Source organism: Balaenoptera physalus, assembly GCF_965194825.1.
Source record: "Balaenoptera physalus genome assembly, chromosome: 18".
Classification (NCBI taxonomy): domain Eukaryota; kingdom Metazoa; phylum Chordata; class Mammalia; order Artiodactyla; family Balaenopteridae; genus Balaenoptera; species Balaenoptera physalus.
In genome coordinates this window covers 39,818,078-39,841,472 of record NC_138899.1, presented here as the reverse complement: position 1 = coordinate 39,841,472, position 23,395 = coordinate 39,818,078, and the positions used below count along the sequence as shown (strand labels likewise).

At 37.4% G+C, this 23,395-nt stretch overlaps 1 long non-coding RNA gene across 2 annotated transcripts in view; it reads left to right on the top strand.

Annotated features, from left to right (window-relative positions):
* The window catches only part of LOC309647485, a 185,384-nt gene that overhangs the window by 56,557 nt on the left and 105,432 nt on the right, over nucleotides 1–23,395 (top strand). The window contains exon 1 of one of the 2 annotated variants that reach the window (XR_014256075.1): nucleotides 10,262–10,276. The exons of the other annotated variant lie outside the window; for it this stretch is intronic. This is a non-coding gene — a long non-coding RNA (uncharacterized lncRNA). Of the gene's footprint in view, nucleotides 1–10,261; nucleotides 10,277–23,395 lie in introns of those variants that run through there. 2 annotated transcript variants of the gene reach the window in all.

Sequence of the window (23,395 nt, the reverse complement as noted above, 5' to 3'; positions counted from 1 at the left end):
AGACACAATATTTTATATTTTCCACTGTGTATATTTTATCATTCAAGCATGTTTCACATGTTAAGTCTTTTTCACTGTATCTCCTTTAATCAAGTCATAAGAATGCCTTCCAACTATATAATCGATATTGTGTTTCCTTTTTTTACCTGTAACCAGAAAACAGTTAGTACCTCTGTACAACTTTTTTGTTTGCTTCTGAATGAGAAAAAGAGAAATGAAGCGAGAAAGAACATACATGTTCTTTGTGAATGGCCTAAAACTAGAAGATTATTGAGGTCACAGATCCCCCACCCCCATGCCCGCCCAGACCTTTTCCCCTGTGAACATGGCATCTATCACTCAGTGTGGGTTTAAAGCAGGGAGAAAAGATAGCCATAATGATCTTCATTTTTTTCCTGATATAGAAGGTGGTTAAGGTCAGGGACACAGGCCTCAGTCAGGCAGAGGTGTCATTAACTAGCGTTCAGTGGTGATTTGAGTGTGTTTATAGCACCTTTGCCCCGGGTAATTCCAGAGAGATGAAATAACATGCCTTTTAAACAAAGTAGAATCAAGCTCCTCATTAGAAGAAGAGGCCAGTATGTCTCTTGAGGGTGTCATTTCAGATACTGTGTACTTTAAATGGTTCATTGTAAGACAATATAATGAACAATCATCTTACTTTTTCACTCCTCAAATTTTCTTCTCAGCATTTAATATACTGATGGTGAGTCTGCTGCCGCTGTGCCACTTTGAGAAACTGGAATTCTCTCTTCCCACATCTTGAGGAATCTTTACCTGTCTTACACACAGACTACTAACCTTCAGCATTTCCTGTTCTAGAGGAAACGTCCAGCTCATCTCCTCAATGGGCTTAGGGGAATAGTTGCAAAATGCTGGCCTACGTCAATCTGCAGAAATGTTTTGGTATGACTTAACCATGTTTTGAAAATTGGATAATTTCTTATCAAAATCTAGATTTCAGGTCGGTCTTGAAACACAAAGAAGTTGTTCATGATTCCTAGGAGCAAGTGAATCCATAATTTAGAAATACTATATTTGACTGCAAAAAAAAATCTAAGTATAGTAATAGGATAATTTTCACATTGAAGAGTTTACATATTACTTTACAAATATGTTTTTCCTTATATGTAGAGGACATTTGATGATTTTGGCTGCATGGTCTATGTTTTCATAGAGTAAAGCATCTAAATTTCTTGGGAATATACCTATACCATTCTCTGTCCAGGTGGTTCTGATGTAATTAAAATATATCCTCTGACTGCAGAGATGGACAAGTGACCTAGACATGGTCAGACAGAGCTAAGGATACCAAATATGAAAGGATTTTGTGAGGGGGAGGAAGAAGGAATAATATAATAATTTTTTTTTTATGGTGTCAGTGAGACTGTGAGAATGTATCCCTGGCCCTGTGGAGGTAGCAATGAGTAGAGAGCCTGCTAAGAATGAAGCCAACAAAGAGGAAAGCAAACCCAGGACATGGAAGAATGAGTCCTAGGCTACTTTTTGAGGTCCTGTGTTTAACCACATTTGAATCTGGTCTATCTCTGGACATTTTAGATTCATAAGCCAACACATTTGCCTTCTTGTTTTAACCTCTTGGAATTAGATTTCTGTCATCTGGAATCAAGGTTCCTAACATGGGAGCCTCTTAAATGCACATTCTCCCATCTGTGAATTCTCTTGTTCTTAACTCCTTTCTTTCTTCTAAAATTTCTCCATAATCTTTCAAATATACCCCTTCAAAATTTTAACCTTTTCCAGTTGATCGGAGTTTTCAATGTCTTGAAAGATAAACATTGTATGTGGCAGACTGGTATCCTGAACATGGAACCAACATGAGACTCCCACCCCGTTACATAAGAAAAAAATAACTTTCTTGCTCTTAAAACCACTGAAATTTAGGGAACAATTTAGCTTACCATCAGTAACTTATCAACATATTTTTATAATTCAAATTTAGCTGGTGGCCATGTTATGATTCACATAGGTCAAAATTCACATCACACACTAGTAATTTGGATGCTAAGTATCTACAATTATTTAAAACAGATACTACACTTAAAGTCTCTATTAAATGCTTGCTGTAGAAGACTATTTTCTTTTTAACACTCTAAACATATAAAAATGGGACTGCCAGAGAGAAGATAAAATATATGGTAAATTAATTTTTATTTCAATTTTACTTCAATCTATTACAAAGTCTTTCATTTAAAATGGCAGGAGAGTTAATTTGTGATATTAGTTGCTTTTATGGATTAATAAGAGATTTCACAACAAACAAATTGAAAGAAAATTTAGAGGACAATGAGGTCACATATTAAAGCAAATCATCCTTCTTTTTCCAATTTCCAATTTCCACTCCTGTGGAATTCGACCAGTTTTCATAAAATCCACCCCAGGACTAAAATTATTAGTGAATGGTTGGAAACTGAGGTGAGCAGGCATTTAGCAGTTGTTCAGTGGTCTGTAAAATGAATTTCTGATCTCGGTCCAGTCATAAAACCTATCATCACAGTTGATGCAAGTCAATGTCTTTTCTATCAGTCTCATCAGGGAAGCCTGGGACCGCCTGAACACAGACACAGAAATGTCTCCTACAGAGCCAAAATCTGTAAGCCAAAATTAAGGATCACTGGTAAGGGAGTTACTGCGTCTGCTTGAATCACTCTGTAGCTAAGTGCAAGGCTTTAAATGATGATTCTAGTTCCTTTAGGAAGATTTACATTCTGTCTGAAGATAAAGTGGAATAGATACCATGAATATCCTGCATCCAGTAGCTAAGTAATTGAAGATAAGGAACTGCTTTGTCTCAGGAGGCAGGAAGGTAGCAGATGACCTATGGTCCACATTAATACAACAGACATTCTGACTTAGAGGTGGAGGGAGGTCCAAAGAAGGTCCTTTATATCCAAATGGATCAATGCAATTCAGAGTGCTTTAGAGGGGCAAAACTGCACAATATTTAAATGAAATGTATTTATGCCTGTCTGAAATGACTTGACCATATTTTATTGGCAAAATTCTAGATGTCCCCTAGATCTTCAAAAGCCTTAAAATAACCTTTCTTTATCAATCAATGTCACTTTTAAAAAACGATTCTAAACTTCCGGCCTCTTTTATAAATTTGTTTTTTTTTTTTTTTTTTTTTGGTTCGGTTTGGTTTAAGTGGGGTTTGCGGGACCAATCAAAAAGATTTTAAAATGAGCTCAACCACACATCCATCGGCAAATTCTACAGTCCAGCCAGAACTGGTCCTTGCTCCCCTTCTGGATTCCCTGAGAAACTCTTGTGGTCCTCTTATATCCTGAATGCTCATCCCTCTGTAATTGAAGAAGTAGAGATATTAGAGTATATACAGTCTTTTTAATGGTCTGATCCTAGATAATGCTAAGGTGACATTTTGGAGTCAAAATTCACCTGCCTAATTTTCCAGGCTAGAAACAGGAGCTATATGTAGCAAGATCTGAACAACCTGAAAGATTTTATCAGGTCACCAAATGAGAACAAAGATTAAATCATCCTGAGGAGAGACACCTCCAAACTGAAGGTGAAGTTCTCAAGTTTGAAACATTTTTACTCTCTTTTCTCTTCATAAAACCCCTCTGAGTTTTAGGGACTACAGTTTCAAAGTAAAGAGGAATGATACTGATTCACTTTGCTGTACAGAAGAAACAAACACAATAATGTAAATCAACTATACTAAAATAAAAAATGTTTTAAAATCCCAATTAAAAGAAAAGAGGAGTGATAATACTGGAGGAAACATAATTCTTAATGAAGTTGTAATTTGCAACAAACATTAATGAAGATTTATGCCTGTACTTTAGGTGTGGTGTAATATACTGATGGCGTTCACAAAGCCAGCAGATATCATAAACATGTAAATGTGTCCTTTAGCTTTAACATGTAAATTTGACTGGCCTCTTCCTTCTCTAATTTTCATTTGTGACATTCTGTATAGAATGAGGGTGGGAAGAAGGCCCTGAAATATTAACTGTTTCAGGCAGAAAATATCAAGCTCCCTAAACTATATATGGCACATGGTCCTGGATTGTGTGATGTTAAGTGGGCTCAAGCTGGGAAATGCTTTCCCAGAATCCCACACCCTATAAGATTCTGAATCAGAACTGGCTAAAAGAGAAATTGTGAGAGATTTGGGAGATGAAGAAAAAAGAAAGTCATACTCTCAGAAGGTCATCACGATCAGACACGGTGACAGACCAATAAAGAGGTGCCAGAGAGTCCCAGCTGGTCCTGTTCTCTCCTGCTTCTCTTGCCAAGTGCCCGTCCTGCTGATCAAAGTAGCTCCAAGTTTACTACCAGGCACTCAGCTGTGGGCCCACTTGGGAGTAAGCTACACAGAGGAAACAGCTTCTCTAGAGCCTGCAGTTCCCATAAATCTCTCTAGCAGTGCTCCTTCTATGGTCTAACTTTAGTCGTCAGATAGGTTTGGCTTTTCAGAGTTCCCTGCAAGTACAACTGGTCCATGCACATCAGATTTTACTGATTCTCACTTCTTGGGCATATTCACTCACTGAAGAATTATAGAATAGGTAAAGAGAGTTAGTCTCTTAATTACTAAACTCATTCTATAAGAAATATTCTATTAACCAGTTTTAATATTTCATTAACTAGTTTTACTGGTTAGATATAATTAATTGTCATATAGTCAATAAGTGAGGCCTAGACATTTCCTCAAATTCAGGCTGCCACCTTCAGAGTAGAGTTTATCTTTCAACTTAGAGAAACAAAAACATTCAATGAGTAAGGAAGGGACAGAAGAATAAATTGTGTTGATTACACTGTTTCAGCATATACTGGACTTGGTGTGAGTAGTGTTAGGCTCTCAGACCAGCCTCCTGAGCCACAGCCCTAATTATGAGGCCTATTTTGGCTGCATCAGCACCTTCAATCAAGGCCTGCTGGGTTTCCTACTTGTTCTCATTTCTGGATACTCTTAATTGGGCCAAGGCACATACAAACATTGAGAATCTGATATTCTATTTCCAACTACAAACTTTTTTTTCCCTTGAATTTGTAGACGATTCAATCACTCACTTTGTTTAGAGTTGTTGTTTCATACTTTTTGCAATTGTTTTGGGCAGGAAAGCAAACTTGACAGTCTATGCCCATGAGTAGAACTGGAATTTGTTCTAGTTATCCTTTGCATTACAAACCACACCAAACTTGGTAGCTTAAAACAAAACAACAATCACTGTACTGTATTCATGACCTTTAGGCCAGGAATTCAGGTCAACTTAGCTGGATGATTTTTCTGTTCTAAATAGCACCAAATGTGGTTGCTGTGCAGTGTTCCATTGGCAGCTGAGCTGGCCTGGAGGATCCAAGAAGGCTTCACTTACATTTCTGGTGCCTTGGCAGAAATAGTGGCCCTACAAGTGCCATACTCCGTTACTGTGCATTCTCAGGGCCTCTCATGTGGTCTATCCAGCAGGGTAGTCCAACTTCTAACATGGCAGCTTAGACCTTCAAGTCTGAGTGTTCTAAGAGGTAGAACAAGGCATAACATAACTTCTGCCATATTCTTACTGTCAGAGTAGTCACAGAGCCTGCACAGATTCCAGACTCAGGGACATAAACCCAACATTTCAATGGATGGAGAATCAAGATTTTCTGGTTATATTATTATCCACAACCTCACAAAACACAGTCTAGCACATAGCAGTTTCTGAGTAAGTTATGGCAATAAAACAAGCCTGTGAATACAGTTCATGATTTGGAAGCAGATTGAAGTTTCACTTGGTTTATCTACAGGCTCCAGGATAACCACAGTTAGTTATCTAATCTCACTGTTACTCAGCTTCCTCATCTGCAATAATAAGAAAACTACCTTATAAGTTTATTGTAAGGATAAAGTGAGACGATATATGAAGTGTCAGGCACAAATCAGTGGTCAGTAACTCTCAGGTATTGTTTTTAAGTTTGAAGTAGGAAGATAACGCAGTTCTTTTCCAAAGACATTTATTGTCTTATTCTTATCTTGGTCAGGTTATCAGCTGAGAGTGAGGTGGAGGGGAAAAGGTAGGAATATTGAGCAAAGAAGGGAAGCTATAAAATTGTTTTCTCAGAAAGTGATATTCAAGCAATATTCCCTTGTTTAGATGTAGTTGCTGGGAAGGCACAAATTTGGGTCAAGCAGAATTGGGACCTTACAAGGCGTGTATGATAGAGGGAGAGGATTAAGATACTTGAAAGTTTTTGCAAGAAAATGATAATATTAGTGAGCTTTGGAAATTGAGCAAAAGTTTGTATGATTTTTCTAACATAATAGAGTCATTTTTTAAAAAAAATCATACCAATTGCATAGGTGTAATAATTTTGGATAATGCCAAGGTCCAGTTGTGTCAAGGAAAGAGAGACTAAAAAGTGTGGACATGAAAGTTATTAAAATTGAGGTTAAACAATGCTGCTGTTGAATCATGTGGATGACACAGTTCTAAACATCAGTGAAGACAGAGGTTCGGTTTCAAAGCCTTAGAAGAGGAAGAGTGACAGAGAATATAGAAGAGAAGGGTAATAATAAGGAGAAGGGCTGATTGACTAGCCTGATGTCATAAACTTCAAAAGACTAGGGTCAGAGTGAAAGAAGCGTTTTCTAAAAACTCTATCTCAGAGCAATAAGTAGTTGAGCAGATTCTCAAGATTCTGAGATATACCAGGTAGGGTAGAATTGGCAACAACATTTGGAGAAGGCTGTATAGAAGTTGTATCTTTGTTGCAGAAATAGGGGTGTCACTGTCACTTAAGTCACAGATGCTAGAGGAAGCATTCTGTCATCATCATTGCCACCATCATCATTATATAATAGTTGTTGCTATTATTTCTATAATTATTGTTAGTCTGACCAGAGCCCAGTTGAAAAGATTGAAAGTGAGGGAACAGGGCTGAGTGGTTCAGAAGATAAGGGCAAAATAGTGGAGTGATAAAAATGAAAAGAGAAGTTGTTTCCTGTGGGTGCTTCCCTACGGTTTGGTGACTGAGAATAATAGGACTGAGAAATACGATGATCTCATTGCTTCCAAGGAATTAGTTCTACCAGCGCTCATTTGAGTGGATTGTATTCTAGAGCAGCGTTTCTCATAGTTTGACATGTGTATGCATCATCTGAAAATCTTATTTAAATACAGATTCTGATTCAGTAGTTCTGGATGATGCCGGAGTTTCTGCTTTTCTAAAAAGCTCCTAGGTGCTGCCCTCTTTTCATTCACATTAACCCAATCAACACTGCCCCATACTACATGCAACAAAAACCAGTGAAAAGTCTAAATGAAGAACAATCATTCTTCCTCTACTAGGGCACAGAGAAAAATAATCAGAAGAATGAGATTTAAGTGATTTGGAACAGTTTATTTACAATTTGCTGGCTTAATATTTTTTTACATCTATTTACTTTTAATAACCCCATACCCCGAATACTTTCTAGAAAGTGTGTCAGCAAGAATTTGGTTAAATTATACTAATCAAATGTCTTAGCTATTTCAAGAAGCACTGAAGTTTGGGGTGGGGAGAGAGAAAGTGATGCATAGGAAGTCTGACTACCAGAAAAGCAATAGTCCATAAAGTTGATTAACTAGTAACTCAAGAAAGATTGAACTGACATAGGCATTACACACTGAAGAAATGGTTTCCTTGTAAGTTGCAGTGGCATGACTGAACCAGAGAAGAGCAATAATCCCTGCTCCTCATTAAAAAGGCCAATCTGAGCATCTTAGTATAATTCTGGACACTTTTTAAAATCAACGAATGGAAGCAATCAAATTTAGAAATATGGTACAAGATTTTCTTCAGTTGCAGGGTAAAATGTCTGTGAAACTTGAAGAAAAATTTTCATTGAAAAGTCAATTTCTAGTGAATTATTAACAATAAATTAGGCAAAAAAATTCTAAATGTTCTGATTCAAGAGGGCTGAAGCAGCACCTAAGGATTTGCAAGAATTCATGAAGAGTGGCAGACACAGATACAATATGTATCCTGACTTGGAATGATTTTAAAAATATCCAAGAGAAGACAGAAGAAGAAATATGATTTATCTAATTGCTTGACTTTTCTTGGAACTTTCTCATGTAATCATTTACATCACAAGTCTCTCTCTCTTTGTCCCCACCTAAGGCTGTTCTAAAATGCCTCTGCATGATCTCCCAATTTAGGTAGATACACTTAATTATTATGATTGTACAGTGGTCTCTTAGGGGTTGTAAGCATCCCAGGGCATTATAGGACCTCAGCTCAATGGGGTGAACAGAGAGTTTGGTGTGAAGATTCAAAGCTTTGTGGCACTGAAGCAGGCATGCTATCCTAGATGAATGGCAGACACAGGAATCTAATGCCTGGATGGTCGGGATTTAGGTCCTGAGTCTCACTCTTTCACTGACTGCATGGACAGTCAAGTCAAGTCTCTGTCCCAACACAGCTCCTGGCCTCCTGAGTACCTCCCAGATTAGTTGTCAGTGACATTTTTCTAGTAACAGGCTATCAATGGAAGCTTATTCAGGGATGAGGTGCAGGCATCTAAACCTCAGAAGCATTGATCCAAATATGTTCAGGGCCACATTCTAGAGTCTAGGAATAAAAATGTAAATAGAATAGTCAGTGACTGCAGGGGCTTAAATTCACTGTGCTCATAGAAAACTAGAGGACAAAAATCAGTTGTGTTTCTATACACTAATAACAAACTATCAAACAGAGAAATTAAGAAAACAATCCATTTTACAACTACATCAAAAAGAATAAAATACCTAAGAATAAATTTAACCAAGGAGATGAAAGACCTGTACAGTAAAAACTTAAGACATTGCTGAAAGCAATTGAAGAAGACACAAATAAATGGAAAGATATTTTATGCTCGTGGATTGGAAGAATTAATATTGTGAAAGTATCCATACTACCCAATACAATCTACAGATTCAATGCAATCCCTTTCAAAATTCCAACGGCATTTTTCATGGGAAGAGAAAAAACAATCCCAAAATATGCATGGAATCACAAATGACCACAAACAGACAAAACAATCTTGAGAAAGAAGAACAAAGCTGGAGGCATCACACTTTCTGATTTCAAACTGTATTACAAAGCTACAGTAATCGAAACATTATGGTATTGGCATAAAAACAGACACACAGATCAATGGAAAAGAATAGGGAATCCAGGAATAAGTCCATGTATATATGGTCAATTAATTTACAGCAAAGAAGCCAAGAATATACAATGGGGACAGAGTAGTCTTTTCAGTAAATAGTGTTGAGAAAACTGAACAGTCACATGCAAAAGAATGAAACTGGACTACGATCTTATACCATACACAAAAATTAACTCAAAATGGATTAAAGACTTGAACATAAGACCTAAAATCATAAAGCTCCTAGAAGAAAACATGAAGAAAAATCTCCTTCACACTGCTCTTGGTAACGATTTTTTTGGATCTGACATGAAAAGCACAAGCAACTAAAGCAAAAAATGGACAAATGGAACTACACCAAACTAAAATGTTTCTGCATTGCAAAGAAAACAATCAAAAAAATGAAAAGGCAACCTATGGGATGAAAGAAAATATTTACAAACTATATATCTGATAAGGGGTTAATATTCAAAATCTATAAGTAACTCATATAACTCAACAGAAAAAAATAATCTAATTAAAAAATGAGGAAAGGGGGCTTCCCTGGTGGCACAGTGGTTAAGAATCTGCCTGCCAATGCAGAGGACACAGGTTCGAGCCTTGGTCCGGGAAGATCCCACATGCTGCAGAGCAATGAAGCCCGTGTGATACACCTACTGAGCCTGCATTCTAGAGCCCACAAGCCACAACTACTGAAGCCTGCATGCCTAGAGCCCATGCTCCACAGCAAGAGAAGCCACCGCAATGAGAAGCCCATGCACCACAACAAAGAGTAGCCCCCGCTGGCCGCAACTAGAGAAAGCCCACGCTTTTAGAGAAAGCCCAACACAGCCAAAAATAAATAAATTTAAAAAATTTAAAAAATTTTTTAAAAATGAGGAAAGGACCTCAATAGACATTTTTCCAAAGAAGACATACAAATGTCCAACAGGTATAAATAAAAGGTGCTCAACATCATTAATCATCAGAAAAAGTAAATCAAAAACACATCACCTGGAGGAGCTTCAAGATGGAGGCAGAGTAAGACGTGGAGATCACCTTCCTCCCCACAAATACATCAGCAATACATCTACATGTAGAACAACTCCTACAGAACCCCTACTGAACCCTGGCAGAAGACCTCAGACCTCCCAAAAGGCAAGAAACTCCCAACGTACCTGGGTAGGGAAAAAGAAAAAAGAAAAAACAGAGACAAAAGAATAGGGACAGGATCTACACCAGTGAGAGGGAGCTGTGAAGGAGGAAAGGTTTCCACACACTAGGAAGCCCCTTCACAGGTGAGACTGTGGGTGGCGGAGGGGGGAAGCTTTGGAGCCACGGCGGAGAGTGCAGCAACAGGGGTGCGGAGGGGAAAGTGGAGAGGTTCCCGCACAGAGGATGGGTGCCGACCAGCACTCACCAGCCCGAGAGGCTTGTCTGCTCACCATCAGGGACAGGTGGGGGCTGAGAGCTGAGGCTCGGGCTTCAGAGGTCGGATCCCAGGGAGAGGACTGGGGCTGGCTGCGTGAACACAGCCTGAAGGGGACTATTGTGCCACAGCTAGCTGGGAGGGAGTTCGGGAAAACAGTCTGGAGCTGCCTAAGAGGCAAGAGTTTTTTTCTTGCCTCTTTGTTTCCTGGTGCGCGAGGAGAGGGGATTCAAAGCGCCGGTTAAAGGAGCTGCAGAGATGGGCGTGAGACGCAGCTATCAGAGCGGACCCCAGAGATGGGCATGAGATGCTAAGGTTGCTGCTGCCGGCACCAAGAAGCCTGTATGCAAGCACAGGTCACTATCCACACTTCCCCTCCTGGAAGACTGTGTGGCCTGCCACTGCCAGGTCCCGTGATCCAGGGACAACTTCCCTGGGAGAACACATGGCGTGCCTCAAGCTGTTGAAACGTCACGCTGGCCTCTGCAGACGCAGGCTCGCCCCGCACTCTGTACCCCTCCCCACCTCCAGCCTGAGTGAGCCAGAGCCCCTGAATCAGCTGCTCCTTTAACCCCATCTTGTCTGAGTGAAGAACAGACGCCCTGAGGCGACCTACATATGGAGGCGGGGCCAAATCCGAAGCTGAACCCCAGGAGCTGTGCGAACAAAGAAGAGAAAGGGATATCTCTCCCAGCAGCCTCAGGAGCAGCGGATTAAATCTCCACATTCAACTTGATATACCCTGCATCTGTGGAATACCTGAATAGACAACAAGTCATCCCAAATTGAGGAGGTGGGCTTTGGGAGAAACAATATATATATTTTATTCCCTTTTGCACTTTTTGTGAATGTGTGTGTATGCTTCTGTGTGTGATTTTGTCTGTATAACTCTGCTTTTGGTTGCTCTTCTTTCTTTCTTTCTTTTCTTTTATTACTTAAAAAAAATTTTTAATAATTTTTTTTTATTCTTTATTTTAATAACTTTTTTACTTTATTTTATGTTCTTCTTTCTTTCTTTCTTTCTTTTCTCCTTTTTATTCTGAGCCATGTGAATGACAGGCTCTTGGTGCTCCAGCAGGTGTCAGGGCTGTGCTGCTGAGGTGGAATAACAAAGTTCAGGACACTGGTCCACAAGAGACCTCCCAGCTCCACGTAATATCAAATGGCGAAAATCTCCAAGAGATCTCCATCTCAACACCAAGACCCAGCTGCACTCAATGACCAGCAAGCTACAGTGCTGGACACCCCATGCCAAACAACTAGCAAGACAGGAACACAGCCCCACCCATTAGCAGAGAGGCTGCCTAAAATCATAATAAGGCCACAGACACCCGAAAACAAACCACCAGACGTGGGCCAGCCCCCTAGAAAGGCAAGACCCAGCTTCATCCACCAGAACACAGGCACCTCCACCAGGAAGCCTACACAACCCACTGAACCAACCTTAGCCACTGGGGACAGACACCAAAAACAACAGGATCTACGAAATTGCAGCCTGTGAAAAGGAGACCCCAAACACAGTAAGTTAAACAAAATGAGAAGACAGAGAAACACACAGCAGATAAAGGAGCAAGGTAAAAACCAACCAGACCTAACAAATGAAAAGGAAATAGGCAGTCTGCCTGAAAAATAATTCAGAATAATGATAGCAAAGATGATCCAAAATCTTGGAAATAGAATGGAGAAAATACAAGAAATGTTTAACAAGGACCTAGAGGAACTAGAGAGCAAACAAACAGTGATGAACAACACAATAAATGAAATTAAAAATTCTCTAGAAGGGATCAATAGCAGAATAACTGAGGCAGAAGAACGGGTAAGTTACCTGGAAGATAAAATAGTTGAAATAACTACTGCAGAGCAGAATAAAGAAAAAAAAAATGAAAATAATTTAGGACAGCCTCAAAGACCTCTGGGACAACATTAAGCACACCAACATTTGAATTATAGGGGTCCCAGAAGAAGAAGAGAAAAAGAAAGGGCCTGAGAAAATATGTGAAGAGATTATAGATGAAAACTTCCCTAATATGGGAAAGGAAATAGTTAATCATGTCCAGGAAGCACAGAGAGGCCCATACAGGATAAATCTGCGTAGAAACATGCCAAGACACATATTAATCAAACTATCAAAAATTAAATATAAAGGAAACATATTAAAAGCAGCAAGGGAAAACCAAAATATAACACACAAGGGAATCCCCATAAGGTTAACAGCTGACCTTTCAGCAGAAACTCTGCAAGCCAGAAGGGAATGGCAGGACATATTTAAAGTGATGAAGGGGAAAAACCTACAGTTAACATTACTCTACCCAGCAAGGATATCATTCAGATATGACAGAGAAACTAAAACCTTTACAAACAAGCAAAAGCTAAGAGAATTCAGCACCACTAAACCAGCTTTACAACAAATGCTAAAGGAACTTCTCTAGGCAGGAAATACAAAAGAAGGAAAAGACCTACAATAACAATTCCAAGACAATTAAGAAAATGGTAATAGGAACATACATATCAATAATTACCTTAAATGTAAATGGATGAAATGCTCCAACCAAAAGACATAGACTGGCTGAATGGATACAAAAACAACACCCGTATATATGCTGTCTACAAGAGACCCACTTCAGACCTAAGGACACATACAGACTGAAAGTTAGGGGATGGAAAAAGATATTCCATGCAAATGGCAATCAAAAGAAAGCTGGGGTAGCAATTCTTATATCAGACAAAATAGACTTTAAAATAAAGACTATTACAAGAGACAAAGAAGGGCACTACATAATGATCAAGGGATAAATCCAAGAAGAAGATATAAAAATTGTAAATATTTATGAACCCAACATAGGAGCACCTCAATACATAAGGCAAATACTAACAGCCATAAAAGGGGAAACTGACAGTAACACAAACAGAGTAGGGGACTTTAACACCCCACTTTCACCAATAAACAGATCATCCAAAATGAAAATAAATAAGGAAACACAAGCCTTAAATGATATATTAAAAAAGATGGACTTAATTGATATTTATAGGACATTCCATCCAAAAACAACAGAATACACATTTTTCTCAAGTGCTCATGAAACATTCTCCAGGATAGATCATATCTTGGGTCACAAATAAAGCCTTGGTAAATTTAAGAAAATTGAAATAGTATCAAGTATCACTTCCAACCACAACGCTATGAGAGTAGATATCAATTACAGGAAAAACTCTGTGAAACATACAAACACATGGAGGCTAAACAATACACTACTTAATAACCAAGAGATCACTGAAGAAATCAAAGTGGAAATCAAAAAATACCTAGAAACAAATGACAATGAAAATATGATGACCCAAAACCTATGGAATGCAGCAAAAGCAGTTCTAAGAGGGAAGTTTATAGAAATAAAATCCTACCTTAAGAAACAAGAAACATCTCAAATAAACAACCTAACCTTACAACTAAAGCAATTAGAGAAAGAAGAAAACAACCCCGTTAGCAGAAGGAAAGAAATCATAAAGATCAGATGAGAAATAAAAGAAAAAGAAATGAAGGAAACGATAACAAAGATAAATAAGACTAAAAGCTGGTTCTTTGAGAAGACAAACAAAATTGATAAACCATTAGCCAGACTCATCAAGAAAAAAAGGGAGAAGACTCAAATCATAGAATTAAAAATGAAAAAGAAGTAACAACTGACACTGCAGAAATACAAAGGATCATGAGAGATTACTACAAGCAACTATATGCCAATAAAATGGACAAACTGGAAGAAATGGAAAAATTCTTAGAAATGCACAACCTTCCAAGACTGAACCAGGAAGAAATAGAAAATATGAACAGACAAATCACAAGCACTGAAATTGAAACTGTGGTTTAAAATCTTCCAACAAACAAAAGTCCAGGACCAGATGTTGTCACAGGTGAATTCTATCAAATATTTAGAGAAGAGCTAACACCTATCCTTCTCAAACTCTTCCAAAATATAGCAGAGGGAGGAACACTCCCAAACTCATTCTACGAGGCCACCATCACCCTGATACCAAAACCAGACAGAGATGTCACAAAAAAGAAAACTACAGACCAATATCATTGAGGAACATAGATGCAAAAACCCTCAACAAAATACTAGCAAACAGAATCCAAAAGCACATTAAAAGGATCATACACCATGATCAAGTGGTGTTTATCCCAGGAATGCAAGGATTCTTCAATATACGCAAATCAATCAACGTGGTACACCATATTAACATATTGAAGGAGAAAAACCGTATGATCATCTCAATAGATGCAGAGAAAGCTTTCGACAAAATTCAACACCCATTTATGATAAAAGCCCTGCAGAAAGTAGGCATAGAGGGAACTTACCTCAACATACTAAAGGCCATATATGACAAACCCACAGTCAACATCATCTTCAATGGTGAAAAACTGAAACCATTTCCACTAAGATCAGGAACAAGACAAGGTTGCCCACTATCACCACTATTATTCAGCATAGTTGTGGAAGTTTTAACCACAGCAATCAGAGACGAAAAAGAAATAAAACGAATCCACATCAGAAAAGAAAAAGTAAAGCTGCACTGTTTGCATATGACATGATACTATACATAGAGAATCCTAAAGATGCTACCAGAAAACTCCTAGAGCTAATCAATGAATTTTGTAAAGTAGCAGGATACAAAATTAAAGCACAGGAATCTCTTTCATTCCTATACACTAATGATGAAAAATCTGAAAGTGAAATTAAGAAAACACACCCATTTACCATTGCAACAACAAGAATAAAATTTCTAGGAATAAACGTACCTACGGAGAAAAAAGACCTGTATGCAGAAAATTATAAGACACTGATGAAAGAAATTAAAGATGATACAAATAGATGGGGAGATATACCATGTTCTTGGATTGGAAGAATCAACATTGTGAAAATGACTATACTACCAAAAGCAATCTACAGATTCAATGCAATCCCTATCAAACTACCACTGGCATTTTTCACAGAACTAGAACAAAAAATTTCACAATTTGTATGGAAACACAAAAGACCCCAAATAGCCAAAGCAATCTTGGGAAAGAAAAACGGAGCTGGAGGAATCAGGCTCCCTGACTTCAGACTATACTACAAAGCTACAGTAATCAAGACAGTATAGTACTGGCTCATAACACAAATATAGATCAATGGAACAGCATAGAAAGCCCAGAGGTAAACCCACACACATATGGTCACCTCATCTTTGATAAAGGAGGCAAGAATATACAGTGGGGAAAAGACTGCCTCTTCAATAAATGGTGCTGGGAAAACTGGACAGCTACAGGTAAAAGAATGAAATTAGAACACTCCCTAACACCATACACAAAAATAAACTCAAAATGGATTAAAGACCTAAATGTAAGGCCAGACAGTATCAAACTCTTAGAGGAAAACATAGGCAGAACACTCTATGACTTAAATCACAGCAAGATCCTTTTTGACCCACTTCGTAGAGAAATGGAAATAAAAACAAAAATAAACAAATGGGACCTAATGAAACTTCAAAGCTTTTGCACAGCAAAGGAAACCATAAACAAGACCAAAAGACAACCCTCAGAATGGGAGAAAATATTTGCAAATGAAGCAACTGACAAAGGATTAATCTCCAAAATTTACAAGCCTCTCATGCATCTGAGTATCAAAAAACAAACAATCCAATCCAAAAATGGGCAGAAGACCTAAATAGACATTTCTCCACAGAAGATATACAGATTGCCAACAAACACATGAAAGAATGCTCAACATCATTAATCATTAGAGAAATGCAAATCAAAACTACAGTGAGATGTCATCTCACACTGGTCAGAATGGCCATCATCAAAAAATCTAGAAACAATAAATGTTGGAGAGGGTGTGGAGAAAAGGGAACCCTCTTGCACTGTTGGTGGGAATGTAAATTGATACAGCCACTCTGGAAAACAGTATGAAGGTTCCTTAAAAAACTAAAAATAGAACTACCATATGACCCATCAATCCCACTACTGGACATATACCCTGTGAAAACCATAATTCAAAAAGAGTCTTGTACCAAAATGTTCATTGCAGCTCTATTTACAATAGCCAGGACATGGAAGCAACTAAGTGTCCATCGACAGATGAATGGATAAAGATGTGGCACATATATACAATGGAATATTACTCAGCCATAAAAATAAATGAAATTGAGTTATTTTTAGTGAGGTGGATAGACGTAGAGTCTGTCATACACGATGAAGTAAGGCAGAAAGAGAAAAACACATGCCATTTGCTAACACATATATATGGAATCTAAAAAACAAACAAACAAAAATGGTCATGAAGAACCTAGGGGCAAGATGGGAATAATGACGCAGACCTACTAGAGAATGGACTTGAGGATACAGGGAGGGGGAAGGGTAAACTGGGACAAAGTGAGAGAGTGGCATGGACATATATACACTATCAAATGTAAAATAGATAGCTAGTGGGAAGCAACCACATAGCATAGAGAAATCAGCTTGGTGCTTTGTGACCACCTAGAGGGGAGGGATAGGGAGGGTGGGAGGGAGGGAAACGCAAGAGGGAAGAGATATGGGGCTATATGTATATGTATAACTGATTAACTTTGCTATAAAGCAGATACTAACACACCATTGTAAAGCAGTTATACTCCAATAAAGATGTTAAAAAACAAACAAACAAAAAAGAGCAAATTAAACACAAAGGAATTATAAGGAAGAAATGAAGCTAAAAACAAAAAGCAATAGAGAAAATTTATGAAACTGAAATCTAGTTCTTTGAGAATTTCAATATCGCTGAATAAACTTCTGGCCAGAGAGAGAGAGAGAGAAGTCACAAATTAACTATACCAAGAATGAAGAGGACAGCACTAGAAATTGTACAGGCATTAAAAGGATAATTAGAGAATATTATGAGCTACTTTATGGCAATAAATTCTACAACTTTGTAAAAAAAAAAAAAAAAACACACACCCACACATCACCTCACACCTGCTAGGATAGCTATTATCAAATACGTCAAAAGATAACAAGTATTGGTGAGGATCTGGAGAAAAGGGAGCCCTGGTACACTGTTGGTGGGAACGTAAATTGGTACAGCCATTATGGAAAACAGAATGGAGGGTCATCAAAATCACAGAAATAGGACTACAACATGATCACTTCTGGGTATATATCCAAAGGAAATAAAATCACTATCTCAAAATAGTTATCTACACTCCTATGTTCACTGCAGCATTATTCACAATAGCCAAGATATGGAAACAAGCTAAGTGTCAACAGTTTAAAGGATAAAGAAAATGTGATTCACACACATGTAAAATAGGATATTATTCCACCTTAAAAAAGAAGGAAATCCTGCCATTTGTGACCACATGGATGAACCTGAAGGATGTTATGCTAAGTGAAATAAGCCAGAGAAAGACAAATACTGTATGATCTCACTCTGTGTGAAATTTTAAAAAGTTAAACTTACAGAAACAAAGAATAGAATGGAGGTTAACACGGACTCTGGTGTGGGGAAATGGGAAGATGTTGGTCAAAGGGTACAGAGTAAGTCAAAAATAAAGTTTCTTGTGCTCATAATCTTAGTATGGTAGCGAAAAGGTGAAAAAGGCAAAATTTAAATTCTACCATTTCCCTCATTGCATTGTTTCTATTGTTCTGTAACAAATTCTGTAACTTTTGTGGTTTAAAGCAGCAAACATTTTTTTTCACTTTACAGTTCTGTAGAAGTCCGACATGGATCTTACTGGGTTAAAATCCCAGTGTTGGCAGGGCTGTGTCCCTATTTGGAGGCTCCAGGGAAGAATTCTTTCGTCTCCTTGCTTTTCCAGCTTCTAGAGGCTGAGCATGTTTCTTGGCTCGGCCCCCTTCCTTCGTCTTTGAAGCCAACAATGTTGCTTCTTTCTGATCATTCTTCCCTAGTCATGTCTTCCTCTGACTGACTACAGCAGGGAAAAGGTCTCCACTTTTTAAGGGCCTATTTAATTGGGCCACCTGTATAATTCAGGATAACTCCTCTTCTCAAGGTCCTTAGCTTAACCACATCTACAGGTCTCAGGAATTAGGATGTGGCCATCTTTGTGAGGCCATTATTCTGCCTACCACGCCCATTTTATGCTTTTCATCTCCTTTTTAAAACTTGTTAAGAACCACTCAGAGATTTCCTTGAAATCTCTTCTTAATCAACTCTCAGTCCCTCATTTCTAATTTAGCAAGCCTCAGCTAAACTGCCAGTTCAATTATTACGGCAGGGTTTCATTACAGCCATGTTATAAATATCTCAGACAGCATTTATCTATCCACCTATAAAGGCCTGTATTATATAGCAGGCTTATTTTATCATTTCTCTTTAGTGTGCATCTCCGTTTTATCAGACTCGTAACAGGTTTCTTCAAACATTCTGTGGATACCTAACTCCTATATAAGACATAAAAAGGAAAAATAAATTGCCCAAATCTAAAGGAGAACCTGTGACCATAAAATAAATGTTCTATCACTGTATATTTCCTTTCTTTATTCTTTCATGTCTGAAGAAACAATAGTTGGTTCAGTAGGAGGTGTCTGGCAAGTGACTAAGACATTTGTGAAGGAAGCATCTTTTCTGACCACAACGCTATGAGATTAGAAATGAATTACAGGGAAAAATGTTTAAAAAAAGCATTGTTGGGCTTTTAAAAAATTATTTTACGATTATCATTATCATTGCTGTTATTACTACTCAGAGTATCACAATAAACACTAGTTTATCCCGTTAAGAGAGATCCCATCCTAGGAACACAGTGACAAACCTCCCCTTACCCTTCATTGAAGGGAAAAAAATGCTGTTTATAAACAAACCCCAGCTAACATAATTGGAATTTTTATACTTTGGTATATAAAATTTCATGCATACCTGTAATTTTTTTAAAAGAAGCTAAATGCTGAAATATTTGTTTAAATTCACTTTTAAAACCATGGATGAGCAAGCTCTTAGAAGAGTTTCTACTGGGTAATTTAATAACAAGAATAGCTCCCATATATTGAGGCCCCACTCTACGTTGAGAGCTGTGTCAAGCAGTTTACACACATTATCTTGTTTAATACACGCAATACTTTTTTTATAGAAGTATGAGTTTAATACCCACAATACATTTTTCTCCATTTTTACAGATGAGGGACCTAAGATTTAGAGTAGTTTATTAATTTTTCTGAGGCCACAGTTTTAATGGACTGTAAGGCCCTCCTCTTTCCATTGCACAGAAATGGCTCAACTGTGTAAAGCACATCTTTAAACATCTATTGAGCTCCTATTCTGTATGATGGCCTTCAATTACAGCTGCCTGTGGGACATGGATCATAATCACCATTACACAAACAGGGATGCAGAGGCTCTGAGAGACCATAGTTATATGTCCAAGGCCACATCTTTTAAAGGGTTTGGAAGAAGGTTTGAACTCAGGTTTTCTGACTGCAGGACAGGTCTTCTTTCTGCTTTCCCAGCAAGCCTTCCAGGAGAGGGTATGGCCATAGTTCTGCTGGGTTACAATCCCAAAATTTGAAAGAATAAAATTTACATTACAACCTTCAATTTTGGGGGGCTAATTATATATGATGACAGTTCATAATAACCTAAACCTCCAATTCACCTATTTCCTATTTGACTTCTAACTATTTAAAATATGATCCCTGTATTCCAATTACCTCTTTTTGGGAAAATAAGTAATCAATGTTAACTTCTCTTTTTCCTTAACTTTTGTACTGCATAGATTATATCTTATTATATCTTATACTTGTGGTGTCCAGGAATCAGTCACTGGACCACCCCAGAGATTCATTTCAACAAACAATATTTTTTTTCTGAGAGTTTAAAAACAAAACAAAATTTGCTGTTTATTGAAACAGTTTCAATAAACACCCCTGCATTCAGGAATAAACAATACAATCTTGGATTCAGTTAGCATCTATGAAAAGGGCATAATCTTGATCTGTCTTTATTCAGTTTTGGAATCAAGATTAATCCTGCCTCCTAAAATGAGTTGGGTAGCTTTGAAAATCTTGGATAAGATAGTTTGTCTGTTTCTTGAAAATTTAGTTAAAACTGATCTGTCAGATTAATTTTTCCTAGAGAATATTTGGGAGTGGAAGGCGTACCCTTTGATTACCATTTCACTTTCTCTGATGGCCACTGATCCGTTCAAGTTTCCTGTAGGCCATCCAGAGCACACCAGCTCCTCCAGCCTCAGACCTCATTCAACAAGCAATATTTTTGAATGAATGTAAGTCTTTCAGGGGTCATTTTGCCCTACTATTTTCCCTATATTATTCCAGAGTTTTCACTAATCTCATATATTTTTATATCATCTTTAATCTTGTCCATTCATATCTTCTTATCCTACAAACCAGACTCAGATTTTATTCCACATTCAAGGTATTTTATACTAAAAGTGTTCCAAAATAACAAAGATTGGATTATTGATATTCACAGCAGATTCTTATCTTTCTGAACTCTCACAGAAAAGAACATTTCTTATAGAGTCTTTAAAAACAAACTTGTACAGATTTTTGTAAAGGGCCCAGAAAGTTGCCACTATTTTACTACTTCATAAACATCACGTATATTTGTTACTTACTTATCCTCTGCAAAGCAAATGTTTTGTAATAATCCCTATACTGCCTTCTTACAGTGATATCTCTGTATCAACCTCCCTGTCTCCAGCATTATTCTAGAGTAAGTACAATAAATAACTTTCCCCTTTTCATGCCCTGGCGGACATTGATAATTGAGGCCAGTTTCATTTCAGAATGTATAACAGAAATAACTAATATGATTGAATAGTTATTATATGCCAGGCACTCTTCTAAGTTTTTTTTAACCTATTATCTTATTTAATTATTATAACAGCACTATTCAATGGCTATTATATTATCTCCATTTTATAGATGGAGAAACAAAGGCACCTAAAGCTAAGCAACTTTCCAAAAGTCCCTAAGTAGGTAAATTGCTAAGTAAGAGCTAATCCAGTGGCCAAGTAATTAACTACTACTTTATGTTTCCTTAAATGTGCAGTGGTCAGATCACAAAGAGCCTTGGGATTTTGAAGTTTCTGGTGAAATCTATTGGGGGCCATTGGGTGGGGTCCTGTTATTACTTCTCTCATAGGGGTGTTGCTATAGACTGAATGTTTCTGTCCTCCTTAAATTCATATGTTGAAACCTAACCCCCAAAGTTATGGTATAGGAAGTGGGATATTTGGGAGTTGATTAGGTCATGAGGGCAGAACCTATTGAATGGGACTAGTGTCCTTATAAAAGAGACCCCAGAGATACCCCTTGCCTCTCCCATCGTATGAGGACACAGTGAGGAGATGGTTGTCTGTGAACAAGGAAGCAGATTCTCATCAGACACCAAATTTACTGGCTCCTTGATCTTGAACTTCCCAGGCTCCAGAACTGGGAGAAATAAATATTAGTTGTTTAAGCAACCCAATCTATGGTACTTTTGTTGTAGCAGCTAAAACAGACTAAGATAGATGTTCTGAGACTCAAATAAAATGACTTATTTGAAAGCATATATTAAATAACATAGCACACATTTTATTGTAATTAGTAGAATTTTAAATAATAGATCCTTTCATATGTCATCCTTATTTTTTGAAATTTTATTTTCAAGTTCAGTACTTTTATTCTACCCATTTTTCATATAAGTTGATTTTGAATATTTTGAATAACAAATCACTTGAAGGCATGTATTGTACTTTAAAACAGAATTAGTCATTTCCTTTCTATTTCCCTGTGAATATCTATCAATTTCTAAAATGTCGAATATTAAAATAAAGGTTTATTAAAATAGAAATAGAAAAATCAAAGCAATGGAAAAAAGAAATAAAAACGTTTCTGTGAAAGGAATATAGTTACCATTATTAAAACACCAACGTTGGTTCTAAGCTTTTTGACACTCCAGAGTTATACAATTTATTTTATGTGATGGAGAAAAGTACACCAATTATTAAGGGATAAAAACAATTTTAAGGCACTAAATTCCAAAATAAATTTGTCATATGAAATCTATTTCATGAATGTGTCACAAAGTAAACATCTTTCATTTTCACTTTAAAAGGTGTTGTGTGTAGAGACTCAGTGTTCATTAGCCAGCTATTACCTGTGTGGACCATTATAAAGAATATACCAGGTAAAAGGGCAAAAGCAAACTTTCCTGTGATCTGACTTGACACAAGGCTAAAGTTATACTATGTGGTGACATTGGGGGTAACATATCCATTACTTACATAACTCACATTTTACTTCTCTAGAGCAACAAACTTAAAAAAGTATGATTATGTCCATTTTATAGAAATATGAGATTTACAGATGTTAAGCAGCATTTCCAACCAAGCTAAATACAGAATTGTATCCAGGCAAGTCTATCTCTAAAGCTATGTTCTTTCTTATAAAATCTTATTTCCTTCTGAAAGTCAAAAGAGTTGGTGATATTTGAACCGAGTTCTAGAGCATTCATATAACTAACTCCACTGGATGGGAAGAGAGGAAAAGGGCAATCCAGACAGTGAACAGCATTTGCAAAGCCTCCAGACATGACAGATTATCCCCTCCTCAGGGACCTGCAAGTTGTTCGGAGTGGATGAGGTATGATTAGACTGGCATTCTGGAACCAGATCATTCAGGAAGTCAACCATTTTCAGAAGTCTGGATTTCATCATGAAAGTCATGGGAAAACACTGACAGATTCTATACATTATGTGGGGAGTGGGAGATAAAAGGAGTTAAAACAAAATTTAAAAAAAAAAAAAAACGCTGGTAGGATTAATGACCCAGCCAAAGTTATCATATTCTTTAAATATTTAAAGATGTC